This window comes from Miniopterus schreibersii, assembly GCF_964146895.1.
Source record: "Miniopterus schreibersii genome assembly, chromosome: 21".
Taxonomy (NCBI): Eukaryota; Metazoa; Chordata; class Mammalia; order Chiroptera; family Miniopteridae; genus Miniopterus; species Miniopterus schreibersii.
The window spans coordinates 2,856,598-2,872,794 of NC_138123.1; the positions used below are offsets into that span (position 1 = coordinate 2,856,598).

General features: G+C 44.3%; 1 protein-coding gene across 1 annotated transcript in view; it reads left to right on the forward strand.

Moving 5' to 3' along the window:
- BRINP3 (BMP/retinoic acid inducible neural specific 3) overlaps positions 1 to 16,197 on the forward strand; it is a 341,361-nt gene that overhangs the window by 75,165 nt on the left and 249,999 nt on the right. The window contains exon 3 of the mRNA XM_081123748.1: positions 6,299 to 6,396. The gene's annotated coding sequence lies outside the window, so the exon portion shown is untranslated. The remainder of the gene's footprint in view (positions 1 to 6,298; positions 6,397 to 16,197) is intronic.

Below are 16,197 nucleotides of genomic sequence, written 5' to 3' on the forward strand. Positions count from 1 at the left end.
TTCTTTATTTGCCTCCAGCTAATCATTCTTAACAATACCTCCTGACGGTGGCTTCCCCCCAAGTGCCTGCAAAGAGGCTACTTGAGGTCCTCGAATGACGCTGGAATTTAGCGCTGAGCATATGGTTTCCAGAACTCGCCTCACATACCATTTTATAAAATTGGGACAAATACACGTGCTCTCAAGCTCCTTCCAGTCCTACCTCTCAGAGGCCCGTGCAGATTGATGTCACTCCTCGATTCAGCAGAACCAGAGAGTATTCTGTGGTATCAAAGAACAATTAGATTGAAATTCTGTTATGTTGGCCTACTATTATTATAATATTATGGGAGATGTATTTTACAACTAAATATAAATTTATGAGACAAGTTCACTGAAACTCCACTTTTAAAATGTGAACATTTCAGATTTAAATGTTAGCTAAAACCTATAATTTTTAAATAACCTCACAATGCAACGTATCAACATTCTTTTATTCTTCAGGCTAATTACCTCGAATTCTGGTTTCTCTGTTCTTTTCTTGATTGTGTTATTTTCTTTAGAATTGTCAAGAGATGCAGATTAACCCCTCCACTGCATTAACATTTTCTACTCAAAGGGTGATTGCAATATTATGCAATATTATGCAAAATGGAACTTATACCAAAAATAGTCGAAAGACAGAGAGGGCGCTAAATAATTTATCCCAAATCACTCCAGATGTGGGGTGCTTCCTTTGAAATGCGAAATGCATGGTTTTGAATGCCCTGCTAATATAGACTTAGCGGGCTGATGAGCTATATTATAATATAAATTGTGAATTGTTTGATGTGCTCTCCAACTTCAGTTTTAATTGCAATGTAGTCAACTCCTGATTAGTCATTGTAATGGGGGCATGAATAGTAGAGTTAAACAAAACCCACAGAGTCTTCCACATTTTTAAAAAGCAATCGTTCTGATTTTTTTTGGCTACCTTTAGCCTTTATCTGCCCCCCCGTAGTCCCCTAACTTCTCTCTGTCCTTAGCAAATGCGTAATGAAATAAACTGGAATCTGTGACAGGCACATGCCAGCTTACCTCTTATAGTGGATAGAAGGGAGCTGAGTTTTTAAGGCTGACCTGAAGTGTCTGTGTCCCTGCGCAGACACGAGGTGTGAAGGATTCGAGGAATCTGTTTCCATCGTGATTGCGCTGCACGCTTGTGATTGTGAGGATGTGGACCTCCTGCGTGTCCAGAGGCAGTGTCGGGGTTATTCAGGCCGCGTTCCCCACCTGTATATAGACTTGCGTTCCCCACCTGTATATAGACTTGCGTTCCCCACCTGTATATAGACTTGCGTTCCCCACCTGTATATAGACTTGGGTTCACCACCTGTATATAGACTTGCGTTCACCACCTGTATATAGACTTGGGTTCACCACCTGTATATAGACTTGGGTTCCCCACCTGTATATAGACTTGGGTTCACCACCTGTATATAGACCTGTGTTCACGACGTGCACATAGACTTGCCTTCTCATGTAGCGTCACGGATTTGCTATGTCTGGCCCTGTGCCCCAAAACATTTCCTCTTTCCATCGTTTGAGCTAGTTGGTCACCAGGGGTGCAGGCGGCAACTTCAGCTCTAGGGTACATCCTGAAATAGGGGTAACAGGTTTAAAGGAAGCAAGATAAATATAAAGACGCCCGGAGTAAGAAATCGCCACAAGTTAATACTGATCACCCTCGCTTCAGGATGCTACTGCTATTTCCAAAATCGTCCGCAGGTGAAATTCTGGTTTTCTTCAGAGACCCTATTCATCTCGATGACTGATGACTGCGGGTTCGGACGCCACCCCGTCACACTGCTAAATGTTATCTTTGACACCGGCTTGCATATCTTTTATTTACACCTTATAAATACGGCTTTTTTCCTTCTCTGAAGTTAAAATATGCCGCTCAATCCTCTGGGCGAGGAAATACTCCCTAAGGCTTGATCCTCAGGAAGATGGATTCTTTTTACTGAAAACCTGTTGTTTTGCCAAATAATTTTTTCACAGGTCCATTAAATAGTCCATTAAATGGCAATAACTCATATGCGTTTCGGTTAGGACTTAAATCTGCCGGGCGGCTTGCGGCGCAGCTGACTCCATGCATTTCCAATGTGACTCGCAGACATTTGTCATCCTCAATCTTGGCGTGAATCTCGCCCGCGCAGGTCTTTTGCTTCGCAGGGAGTCAGCTAGGACAGGGTCCTAACGCTTGAAGCGCTCCTTCCTTCCAGAAGCACAGCCCTGTCCCCCGATGGACCTGCGGGTCCATCCCCGCGCCCTGCGGAAAGGCCCGGGCCCTTTGGGGGAGCTTCCTCCCACCCGCAGGACGGGACGAGACGGGACTGTGGCCTCAGGAGGGCAGAGGGAGCCGTAATGAAAGGTAGTTTAAAAAACCCGAGAGTAAAATGCCACTATTAATAAAAAGGCTCTCTCCAGTTAGCGTTAACGCCTTTATAAAAGGGGTGGGAATCCTAGTCCCTGAAGAGTCACCTCTGTGATGGCAACTGTGTCGCGTCCAGTGTGCGAGTCAGCACCGACGAGGAAATGCGGTGGCTTTTAAGGAAAATGCGTGTTTTCTGATGGTAAATAACCAGCAGGCAAATGTGGTTTTATCAGACAGGGCCCTGGGAAGCTGAGCTCCAGGTGCCGATGTACATGATGTCGTGTTAAGTGGGACAGTGCACGGAGAACCTTACCTGTAACTGGCCCGCTCGTCGCCTAGAGACTGTCCCAAATCAGCACATCTTTGTTCAGAGCGTTTCTGGTGAATGCAAGGCACGTGCACCTGCAGGAGGTTTGGAGACGTGCTGAAGAGGTGAGCGAGAGGAGACTTTGCCGTCCTCCATGTCCCGGTAGCTTTCGTTCAGGAAAGTTGCATCTCGATCCCCCAGGTTTCCGCAGACATGTGATAGAATATGCATATCAGCCGATAAAATAATCACACATTTTAATATTTTATAGATGCATACAAATAAATACTGCATAATGGAGTAGTTTAATAAACTTCTGCAAACATTTTATCATCAATATTTAGCACAGATTTTCCAATTAAAAGTTTAGAAATGCTAAGTAGAGACTTTTTAAAAAACTTCCAGAACTATTTGTGTTTTTTCCCCAAAATGTGGCCTCTCCGACTGCCTCTTTACTGTTCCATGGTTCCCAGTTTGGGGTCATCATCTGGAGCAGGTCGGAGTTCCCCAGACTCTCACTTTCTTCTCCACGTGTGGGAAAAGTGTTGAAGAGGAGAGAAACAATAAGTTGATCTGATTATAGTACTTTTGAATGTTGCCCACGTTAAAAGTGGTGTCTTTGACAGGGGTGATATTTTAAATGGTTAACACTATTCTCATATAACACAGCTACCGCCCAGTCTTCAAAGTTAAAATTACATTATTGACGAGTAAGGAAAATATTATGTAGACAAAAATAATTTTAGAAATTTAACAAAGTTAAGTAAACAAACATTATTTTATATATTTTTTGCATTTCCACCCAACTTTATTGACATATTGACATTCCGTGTGTGTCAGTTTAAGGTGTATAATGTGCTGATTGGATGCCTACATATGCTGCAAAATGATTGTCGCTGGAAGGTTAGTTGGTGCCTCCGTCTCAGGTGGGACCCCTTTTAGAGCAAGTCGTTAGAAGTACAGTTCAATATACCCCTTTGAGTTCAGTGTTGAACTCATGACAAAGTGAATCATTGAGCCATGGATAGCAATCGCTCGCTAAATGAGAAAGCAAATAAAAAACAATGAATACTTTCTCCACATGGCAGATACCAAAATGTGTTCTTTGTGTCTAAAATATGTGTGAATGTGGTTGTGTACAAAGTAGTCACAGAAACCAAAAAAATACACTGATCATATAATTCGCTGTTCACCCTTGTGTCTAGGCCCTTTACCAGGCTTTATGTCCAACATACGTTCATTTAGAAAGATTCTAGAAGTACGTTGGAAATTCCAAGTGCAGCAGTATCGGATTTAGGAAGTTGTCCCAGCTTTAAAAATGGAGGTGCATTACATTCAATTCGGATTCTTTTATGGAGTAAGCAAATTTTCAGAGCTCATAAAACAGATCATACAGTCAAGGGCTATCAGATCCTGCAACGTATCGCCTAATCTCAAATCAAATACAGGGAGCTGTGGTTTAAAACAAGTCTATACAACGATTAAATATTTATGTGAACATCTATATGTCACCGAAAGTAGCATTATTAAATTCTTGGAATGATTCACATCTTCTGATACAAGAATGTGAAATGATGTTGGGACATAAACAAGCAGACGCATTGTACACAACTTGCGAATACCAGATGTCCTTTTATGTTCTCTCTAGCCCATCTCCACGGAGGAGGGAGATGCTTCCTGCTTTTTCCTATTTATCTAATGAGTTTAATGCCACTGTTTTCCTCTTATTACTGTGGCGTGTGGCTTGGGGGTAGTTCATTTGTGTTTATAATCTACTGTGCCTGAGAATTGACAGCACACAGACACCCACGCTCCCGCCGGCCTTTATTTTACAGGAACACAGACCCTCGGCCCCTCCCTGCCCCTAGACGTACACGGCTCTATAATATTCCCACCAGCGGTACGGCAGACAATTAATTGGAAGGAGAATGTGATTAGGAAAGTCCTGCTCATTCTCTTAATTTCCAGTTTCCTCCGTGGGCAAATTGTATTGTGCTCTATCCCTTTAGAGACTCATTTGTGTGTTCACCAAGGAGGGGAAAAGAGTGGATTTAAAACACTTTTAGAAAGCTTTCTCAAGGAGAGAAAAACAAATGTATTATTCACAGCAATATATATATATATATATTTTTAATGAAACTTGTCTTTTAACTGGGAGCCAAAGATTTTCTAAAAGCAACCATCTCCCAGCCTTTAATACATCAGCCTCACCTGGTAGCTGTTCGGCCAGAGTGGGGTCTCGGGGTCCCCGAACCGCAGGTGGGCCTGGTGGTAGCTGACATCTTCCCGGGGGTTCCCGCTGGGTAACAAACAGGGACAGTTTGCTTAGCGAGTCAAGAAACTCCACACTTGGCGTCTTGATGGGCTCCAGCCGCTCATAGTGAGGGTTGGACACCGGCCTCCTGAGGTCCTGTGGACCCTTCAGTGCACCGAGTCCTGCTCTGCTCCGTCCTGCGTCCTGCGCTGACCCTGCCCTGCTCTCCTGTCCCTGACGGCGAGTCCTGACAACGCGCTGGGCAGCGTTTCACTGGGCACCGGACGCCGTGGGAAGGCTGGTGTTCAGTAATAAAGAACTGGAGTTAAGCACAAGTTAGACGTAGCAGAGCCATTGGATACATGTCCCAGGAAAGCGAGGGGATGGGAAATGAATGAACGAATGAATGAACGAACGAATGAATGAATGAATGAATGAACAAACGGCAAATTAAAATACTTGGAACGCGTTGGGTACTTACACAGCTTTGATTCTTGCCTTTTTGGCTGGTTTCTCTTTTCTTTTCCAATGTAGCAAATCTTTGGAACATAAAAAAGGAAGAGATTGGAAGAACCTGAATTTTTTTCAGTGGTATCTGGAGAAGTATATCCTGAAGTAAATTGAATTCAGAAATCAAATACGTTCTTTGTTCGAGTCCTCGTTTCAAATCGTACTTAAGGGTGTAATAGAGGGACCTTGCTCGTAGGGTTGTTTTTATAGAGACTAAGCAAGATAATCAGTGTTAAATATTGAGTAGTATCTCTGATACTAGATAAACAATAAATACAGTTCAGGTCTTTTTAAATTTCAATTTTTTTTTTTTTTTACTTTTAAGACAGCTGTCTATCGAGACGAGCCCAGCAGCGTGAATGTGAATGGAAAGCGCACCATTGAGTCATAATTACGTTGACATTATTAACCTAAGAAACCTTAGTTTTCAATTTTTCACCTTGTAACTGTAAACAACTGAACTGAGGGTGAACTCAGGAGAATTAACAATGATTTACCTTTGGACGGCTGAGTTACAGAAGAACAAACCCTGAGCTATGAAGCTGTTCCTTGAGTTCTGTATTTATTAATAACCTGAGCAAAACGGTTGAAAATCTGCTCATCTGTTTTGATGGTGATTCTAAATTAGACAAGCTTGTTAATGATCCGAAAGTGGGAAGCACAATTCTAACTGAACCCTACTATGCGCAAGCACACGGGCAAATTGTGAGAAGCACAATTCTAACTGAACCCTACTATGCCCGAGCACACGATTGACAAATCGTACGCGAGTATTTTTTCCTTAAACTTAAATAATATATTCATAACAACATTTATTTGTTTATTTTTTTAGGACCAGAAAGTAGAACAAACTCAGAGATGGGACTACAAGTCAGGCAAAAGGACAGAAGAAAGAAATGAAAGACAAAGTTATGAGGAAACAGGAAAAATGTGAGTCAATGATTTGTTCTTTTGTGGAAAAACACAGCATTTTAAAAATGAAGTCTAAATGTGTGTCGAATACACATTTTTCCAGGACCGTTCGCATCATTAGTTTAAATTTGCTTAGTTCCTTTAGCATTGTCTCCCTCAGTAGATCTGAAAATGCACGAGTCGGGTCCTTTCCCACCGCTTTGGCTCAGTCTTTCTGAAAATGACGTCACCTGCGGAAAGCCTGCGTTCCCCGCCCTGCTCTTGCTAATACGGCCCACGCCCTCGGGGGGGAACCGGTCCATCACTGCCTGTGTTTGTCTCCCGGGTGAACCGTAGGCTCCTCTGGCACGGTGACCGCACGTCTGTCGAGAGAGGCTGTGAACTAAGCCCAGTTTCCAGGGATAATAGAGTGATTGTGTTCCTGACAGGGTGAAGCTCTAGGTCACAGGTTTCCCCGTGGGTAGGTGTCCTACAGCGTTCTAAAGAGCGTGCTGGGAACCTAGAAGATGTTACTGTCGCGACAATAATCGGGGAATCTGTTGACAGTGATTGGAAGTGTGCTCGGGCATAGTAGGGTTCGTGATAATCCTTCACACGATCTGGTTGCTGCAAACTAATTTTAAAAACCCTCCTGAAAAAACCCTCTTCAAATTATGAACTCAGGACCTAACCCTTTCTGACATACAATTGTTTTATGTTTTCCAGACAGACTAAATTTTCAAGGAATATAATAATTATGTACATTGAGAGAGGTTGCATTTGGTTTTGTTTAGAGCGTCCAGGAGCTGTTCCCTGTTTTATTAATCGTGTTCCCAACAGCAGCACCCCACGGGACAGTGTGTGAGTCGCAGGGAGAGCACACCCCCCGGCGTGCACTTGCAGTTGTCGCTCCGCGGTCCTTCCTCTCTGTCCTCTGAACCAGCCCCTCCGCTCCCATCTCTTCCCACTCCCAGAGACGTGTGCCGGCAGTGAGGCGGGGAAAACGCTGGGGTTTGAGGGCAACTGACTGGACCGATTAAGAGATGGGCAGGGTGGCCTGGGGAGAGGGAAAAGATTTAACTCTTTCCTTTGAGAGTGAGCTTTCATAACGTGGACCTGGGGGCACAAAGCCATGAGGCTAAATGAAAGGGCAGGTGCTTTGATTCCCACAAAAGCTTCAAGGGGAACAGAGATCGTTATCTTCTAGGATATAGATATACACACACACACACATATATATATGTATATATACACACACACATACATACATATATATGTATTTCCCTCTAAAATGGAAAACAGGACCTAAGCTGTTTATACCCTTCGAAGAATTATGGCTTTAAGAAATTGTCTTAACTCACCTCCATCACGTCCTTTCCGACATCATGCTCTTCAAAACCCTGTCATGCCCTTAACTAGGCCTCCTAACTAGGTTTCCTCAAAGGAGAAAGGAATACACCGGTGGGAAGCCAGAGGAAGGTTGTCTAGGTGGTTGTAATTCCGAAGGTAAATAGGTATATCGACCCGCTCTTCGGCAAGTTAGTGTTCTTGAATTTGGTTAGCCTATGCCAGGCTGTTGGGGCCTAATGAACCCTTCGCTCATGGGGAAAACAAGACTTGAAAGTGAGCCAGTCGCCTCTAAGACCCTTAAGGACAATAAAAGAAATCTGAGTATGTAGGTAATCCAGGACTTGCAAATATAAGCTATGCTATTCACTATAATGTTACGTTGGCTATTGTGTGTTGATAGGAGACATACTGACCTTGGCGTATTAGCAGTGCCCAAAATGTAACACAACTAACTTAGCAAAATCCAATTAGCTAAATGGATTATTAATATGATCATTGCTGTGGGCACTAATTACGATGAAAATTAATTTCATGACCTGGTATAAGAAAACACCTAATCATATCAATCATCGCTGTCATAGAAAACTCTTTGCCTTAGAAAGCTACGTCTTTGGAAGGATGGGAATCAGCCGCTTTATAAAAATGGTCCTTCATAGCCGTCTAGTTATTGTCCAGGAATGTAAATTAAATGTACTACAGGACCTTGTATCACAATGTCAGGGTTAACAGTGATACGTTGTTAATATTTAAAATTCAAACTCTTTGTTTAAAATAAGCAGAAAGCTGACTAAATTATATCCTATGTTAAAACACTAAACTTATTATTTGCAGTTACGTTTTTTAAAAAATATTTAAGAATGCTATACTAATTCTTCAAAGTTATTCATTTCTAAGTGGATATAAAACAACCCAAAGTAGAAGACAGAAATATAAGGTCAGCCTGCTGTATCTTCTCATAGAAATGTCTGACTCTCGTGAGAAAAAAAAAAAAATTTGGCATAAAAATGGACTTGTTAGAATTTTTTTCTGTGGCCTGATGGGAATGTTGGAAAACAAACACCACTGAAACCCCTTGGTTTAGGAGGCCTGGGACTGAAGCCCGCATTCAGTGAAGGAGATCACAGGGCAGGTAGGGGCCTCATGTTCCAAGAACAGGGCTTTTTATTAGAGCTCTTTAGAGTACATATAGCATCTTTTTTGTTTTCCCAAAATGATGTTGACATCAAGTCCTGATTGCTGGTCTTTGTTTCCCTCTCATTGATGTTTCTCTCTCTCTCTCTCTCTCTCTCTCAAATTGATGGAAACATATTTTAAAAAGACTGCATCATGACGACTTTGTTTCAGGTGCCTTTGCCATGTCCAAGGTGGCCAGCACACATTCTATTTAACGTGACAGAGATATTTAACATGGTTTAACAAAAAGATCATTAATATGGAACGAGATACCTTGGGTATCAGTGTTTAACATGCCGTATGTGTCATCCTGTGAATTCGGGCAGATGATTAAAACTCTCTGAAACTCACATTAATGATTTGTAGAGTGGGGCCTAGAATACGCCCTCACTGGCTATTGTATGAAAGGGCTTTGGAAACCTTAAATGTGCGTGAGATACTGTATGACGTTAATTAAAACCTGAAATAACGATATGCTGGCATTGCGTTTACTGAACAAATGGACTTCCTACCTTGTTCATAGGAAATAGTCCTGAAATATTTAAAAATACATTTGACGAATCTCTCCTCGACGGGAATCTATTATTTAAATGTGAAAGTGCTTCCTATAAGAGCCCCTGAGTAACTGAAATGATTCTCCCTTCAGAGGCGGCGGCAGGTCTGTAAATTGTCGTATTGATCTGCAGCAGCTCCGGGTGTTCTCTAAGCTGTGTGTCCGGACAGTGCGGCCCCTAAATCTGGAGGGTATTTTAAAGAGAGACACGGAAACCCCCTTCGTATGTTTGCTATGAGCGAGGATCGTTTTGTTGATTAATTAGGTCTTCGGTAGGTGGACTTATTTTATTTATATGCTGTACTTTTGAAATAGTCGCCGTGGCGGGTTATTTTCTCTTATGCAGATGAAGTCGTGCGCACAGAACAGCGGAGCAGAGAGGGAGAGCGACAATATTTCAGCTCGATGCTTTTCAATTAATCAGCCCAGGAGGAGGTGGTATGAATGGGAAATTCATAGGTCCCGAGAATATCTGATGAGTTTTGACAGGAAGCCTATTATCTACTAAATATTTTTAGCACCTAACTCAGATACCGTGGAAGCAATTACTTACCATCTAAATCAAATATCGTGGACTTATTAGCAACAAGCAGAGGAAAATTTTATGACGCTCTTAACATTTCATAATATTTTTGCTATGTAATTTATGACACGGGAGGAGAGGACAGCTTCAAGAGAGTTATTTATTATTGCTCGTAAGCTCCAAAGTCCAAGAGCATTATTGGTCCAGTAATAATTCTACTTGACCTAAGTTTTGTTCAATGTAATGTCATCTCCTGCTCCCCATCCTGACATTTTTAATTGAACTCTTTTTAAAAATGATCTGTATTGTTGAAAGCACTGCAGATGCCCCTCTTTTCCCCCCACTGACCGCCTCCACCCTGACCCGCCCTCACTGCCCTGCTCTGTCCGTGGGTTGTGCATATATGCATAGAAGCCCGTTGGTTAGTCTCTTCCCGCCCCCTCTTCCTTCCCATGGGCATCAGTGATCTCATAAGATTGAGAGAAGTACCTGTGAACTTGGCACACGTGTGTGTGTTTTTCTGCCAAACTTCAAATGATTTCAGAGATCTAAAATTCAGAAGGAACTAAAAAGCCCTATTGCAAAGGGGGGAAAAATCACTCTAGAGAAAGTAGTTTGGACCCACAAGGAAGACCCCCCAGCCGAGCGTCTGCACCGGAAAGCAGCAGTGTCTCGGGAGATGACACCAGCCTGTGCGTGAGCCCTGTGCGGGCCGGCCTGCGTCTAACCAAGCGGGTCTCCCTCATAACACCCGGCGAGCCGCCAGGGAAACAGCTTCGGGAGTCGGCTGGGACTCGCTGCAGAAACACAGAGAGTGGGGGAGAAGACACTGGCCTAAGGACAGGAGGGAGCCAAGCCCGGGTGACCCGGAGGCGGGTGAGTTAGGTCCCCGTGACTCAGGAGCAGGGCCGTGACCTGAACGTGCAGCAGACCCGGCGCTGGGACCAAACGCGAGGTGTCCTCAGTCTCGAAACGGGTGCAGCGCCAGTGAAACCACACAGTTGTCTGAAGTGACAGTGAAGATGCCAGAAACCGCTCGTTCTGATTGTCTAGAGAACGCACCGGCCAGCCCGCGGCTGTTTTGGTTGAAGATCAGTTAGGGTGTCCGGTGCATCGCGTTAGTTTTAGAAAGGAAGCGGTGTGTTCCACTCTTTTCCTAACTTTTCCGATTTTATTTCTTCGGATCCTATTTCAGAATGCAAACACCAAAATGATTAAAGCAGCCTGCTAGTGTCGATAGGCGGTATTTTGTTTAGATAGAGGCATGTTAATTACATTTACTGAGCAATACAAAGTTTTACATAACAAAGAAAACACCCAAGGACACACTGAAGATTAAATATAAAACACCCGGAATTATCTCATATTGCACGTAAATATCTTAAAGCATACTATGGAATAAAAAAATACTTAGTTACAACATATTATGTTTTAAATTAGTGCCATTTTTGAGCAACATTCTCTTTTTCCAATAATAAACCAAAAGTTAAGTTTTGCAAAGGTATTAGGAAAAATATCCTAGGCTTTTGTTTTGACAAATGGAGGAGATTTCTCAGTTAGAGGTAACGCATATCTTGGGAAGCAGACGTCTCCGGATGATGTATGGATTCTTGTGATAGTATTTGATAGCATTTTTAATGCAGTGCCAGTGAGAATGCCAAATGGAAAAATATTTTTAAGAGAAACATCTCTAAGTGTCAAATGCGGTATTGTGAATGGATTTACTTTTCTAACTCTGTGAAGGCCTTTTGTTCCCAAACCAGATTTCCCCTTAGGTCGAAGAGTAATTTACAGCTCTCCGCTCCTTAATTAGCTTAGAACTTGATTGTTTTCATGGAAATGAAAGGAAACAAGCTATTAATTATAGGCTTAGACCCAAAAGGATGGGGACATCAATACTTTTACTGCAGTTTTCTCAATAAATCCCAGATCATAAAACTTTACACATGCATCCTGGGGGTGGGACAAGTTCTGTGTCCATTGGCATGGAGAGAGCACATCGAGGGCCTGCTGTGTATGTCATTATGAAAACGAACTGATGAGAGCTCCGGGGGGACAACGCTGCAATAAAGTGGGCATTCTCCTACATGAACTCGCCCTTTCTCAAAATAGGATACAGACTATTCCAGCCTTCATCATTCATATTAAAGTAATATATTTTCACTTTAAAACCCCAATATTACAGGTTTCCGTGCAGACATTAAATTATTTCAATACAGACATTGTAAACTTGGCAATCAGCATTAATAGCTCTTTGGCCCATTTTATTACCTGCAGGTTATCGCCAATAAATTTGTATTCATTTATTTTAACATGCGTTTATTGTGAGACTAACCGGTACCATAAACCCTTCTTTGATCGAGGAAAAGGGAAACTGCCAGACACTGTGACTGACTGACTGACAGAAGATAGGATCTGTGTCCACATGGCACGTTTGGCAGATGAGATTGGAAATGCACTATTCATACCTAATAGTCGGAGAGAGTTTTCACATTAAAATTTGTCTCTTTTCCCCTGTAATTTTTAACTCACTTGTAAGTATGACTGGAAGTATAGTTTAAAAGACAACGGCATTCCGATCATCTTTGTTCGGTGTCGGCCTTGTCTTCAGGGAGATCGTGCTTTTGGTATTTTCTTATTTCACGCTGCCCCTGGGTCTGGTTTTTGTTAGGTTGCTGGGGGTGAAGGAGGTCCTTGCTGGGTATTTAAATTATCCTTGATTCTTTCTTATGATCTGAAATATGTCACTGTGGTGTCAGTGTAAGTGGGTAAAGCTTTAAAATACACCTTATTGGGTGTTTAATTGTTTTTGAGTAAGTGGACACTCTGAATATTTACCCCACATATTTCCAAATGTTCAGCTACCTTCTTTTCTAGAAAAGGTACTTATGGCTCAATTCTCTCATCTCTAAACTAGATATAATTATAGAAAATAATACCTACACCTCAGGGATGTCATAATTATTAAACAAGTTGCTACATGTAAATTGCTTATCTTAAGAGCCATACCTATACCCTCCCTCCCTTGTGTCTATTTATTTATTTTAAAATATATTTCTGTTGATTTCGGAGAGAGGAAGGGAGAGGGAGGGAGAGACAGAAACATCAGCGATGAGAGTCGGGGGCTGCCTCCTGCGCGCCCCGGCTGGGGATGTGCCTGTTTGCTCCGACCTCCCAAGCGCGGGACGGTGCTCGTCCCTGGTGTTTGAAAATAGCCGCTATGCCTGCGGCTGCTGGCACTGCTCAGGTTCGCGTAAATACTGACATTTAAGTGAGTGTCGCCGCTCTCCTGGCCGTGACTTACCAAGGGCCCGCAGCCCTCCTTCAGGAATGCGCCGGCCTCCCCGTCCCCGGGGCGCCGCCCTGGGTGGGCGTCCTCGGCGTTTCTTTAGACTGCTGTGGTTTGGCTGGTCGAGAGCAGTTTTCCATGCAGTGACTAGAATAAGCGACGCTGCTGTTCTAAAGAAGCTCCCGGTGCTGCTGACGGGCTTTGACTGTTAAAGCCTCGCTCACGCCCCAGCAGCGGAGGGGCCTGCGCCGCGCTCTCCGGCCTGGCCACGCCGGGCTCCCGCAGGCATCAGCTCCGGTCTTTACCCTCTTGGTGATTTACTTGATATTTAACCGGGGGGAAGGAGCTCTGTGACTTCGTGGGAATGACGGATTAAACCGCCCCCCACCGCGTCCCCACGGGTGTGAGGGATGAAAGACGCCCGTGGGGAACGCATCGCAGGAGGGCGCGCTCGGGCCGTGGGAGGTGACCCACAGGACCGGCTAATTGGGATTAAAATGCCCACTGCCCTGGTGACGGGCAGGTGCCACCGGCACATCCCCAGAAAGAAACACAGATACAGAGAAGATGAAAGAAGCATATTCGAGCCAGAAAAAGAGAGCCGATGACATTCTGAGCACATCGGCAAAATTAAATAAAAAATACCGTGTTTTTATTGTGAGCTCCTGTCTCTCTACAATTAAAAATTTTAAACCCCCTGCGAAGGTTAGAGATGGAATATTTCCACATCTCTGCACAGTAGGGCTTATTGCACGGAGGAAATGGCTCGACGCTGAGGGAGCAAACTTGCCTCGGGAGCGAGAAAGAGTGAGTCGCTCCCGAGAAATTTCGAGTGTTGTCCCCCCAACCCTTACCTCCCCCAAGGGTGACCGGCACCTGGGGTCCCCCTGCTCCCGAGGGTTTGTCTGCGTTTCCGAGCCAAGGCCGTTGTCTGGAAAGGGGGGGAGCCGGCGCAACAGCTTCTCTACTGAGCTGCGAGCATCACGGGGTCCGAGTTCCTCTCCCGCCCGCGAGCCCGGCCCCCGGGCCCCTGCAGGTCACATCGGGCTCCGTCACAGCGCCCACGGGGACCGGGGCTGAGAGACGGGCCGGCCCGCGGCGGGGGTCAGCCCCTGCCCGACCCGGAGGCCTGCGTGCTCCCTCAGGGCCAGAAGTGAAGACAGACGTCAACACTCAGCAGTGCTGCGGGGAGGTGAGCTGTGGTGTCTTCAGTGTCTTTTTTGGCTTAAAAGTCATGAATTTTAGCGTTCGGTTTCTACAGAAAACCCTGGAGCAGCTGTGCGGGCCAGGTGCCGGGCTCAGCTCTCTCACGTGCTCGATGTTCCTCCGATGTCACGGTCCCCGTGAACCTGCTCCAGGACTCGAGACCGTCATTTAAATAATGCAGGTGAATGTATGCCGACGCACAGCTCTTCAGGAGGAGCTTCGAAGTCACAGGCATGCTCACCACAGAAACCTTATGCGTCACATGTATTATTTATATCGCCTTTAAATCTTCTGCCTCCAACTAAGGAACACACCAGAGGTTGCCGTCTCTCTTTTGATCTGTAACAAAACTCCAGCTCCGTAGGCCTGCGAGAAACATTTTAGCTCAGAAACGCCCTGGGCTCGCAGACTACACCGCCGGCGGTGGGAGAGGCCGGCGAGTGTGAAAAACACACTTGTCAATATTTAAACCAGCCGCCCTCCCTGAGAGTTTCCCTCGGATGCCTGATAGGCCCGGGGCCCCAACATATTCACGCACTGAAACAAACCTTTTTTTTTTTTTTAATGTTGCATTTCTTGGGGTGACGTTGGCTGAGAAAATTCTGTAGGTTTCAGGAGGCAGAAGAGGGTGGGGGGGAGATAAATGGTAAAGGAGGGAGGCGTGGGGGGGGGGAACTCGCGGTACAATATACAGAGGACGTGCTGCAGAATTGCACCATCCGATGAACTCGGCTGTATTCGTGTTATTTGAAAATCTCAGCGGTGTTTTCCCGCTGAGAATGCTTCAGTTGCTAGAAATACGTCAAACATTTTTTGGGAAAAAGTAGTTGAAGACGCACCCTCCCGGGTTCTCTGGATTCGAGGGGTTCGGCTGGGCGCGTGGAGCGCATCCGTCTGCCTGGTGGGACCCTCCCGTTTTCAGAAGCAACAACAGCCGCCGCAGTGAAAGCATTTTAAGGGAGACCCATGACAGTCAGTAGAATGAACACAGTTTAAATATTAATTATAAGGTGTTAATTTTTTGCCTTGACAATTTATAACTTGAAAATGAAGACAGAGAGTTGAGCCCAAGTACACGTACCAGGGGCACACCTGCCCCCCGGCCCTCTCCGCGGTGCACACGAGTCTGCGGTCAGGCCCAGCTTGCCATCTACCTGTGGAAACGACCATTAGTCATACACCGTATGTTCCTAGGAAATTAGAAGGCAAATGTACAGCCAATAGCAGAAAAAAATTCCATTTCTCTGGGTAATTATATTCACCATCTTTATAAAATAAAACTTCAGAAAAATTATCCTTGTCAAAGTTTCCTTTCTTCCCCCCTCCACTCTGGTGACTTGCTAACAACTAACATTATTATTTGCCTTCATCTAATTTAATAAGGAACATTAATCATCTATTAGTTGGCCCTTTAGCTTAATGTTATTTGCTCTACTCCACAAACAAGACGGCTACGGCTTGAAGTTGTTAGCATTGGAATTCTATTAGGGGTCTAGCATTTGTCTTGTCCCTTCGTATTAGTTCAGTTAATTGCATCTGATTTTTTATTATGCCATTTAATGAAAAATATACACTGTTGTGTGTAGGGCCAGCCCGAGGCAAAAAGAGTTAAGCAAATTACTGCGTCTTCAGTGTCTCTCTATTCATGGCTCTTCTCTCATACTTAGGAAGGACCTTACAAAAAAGTCAGTAAGTAAAATGATTGATTACAAGGTTGGCTCTCAGGCGTCATTGCGAGAGAACAGC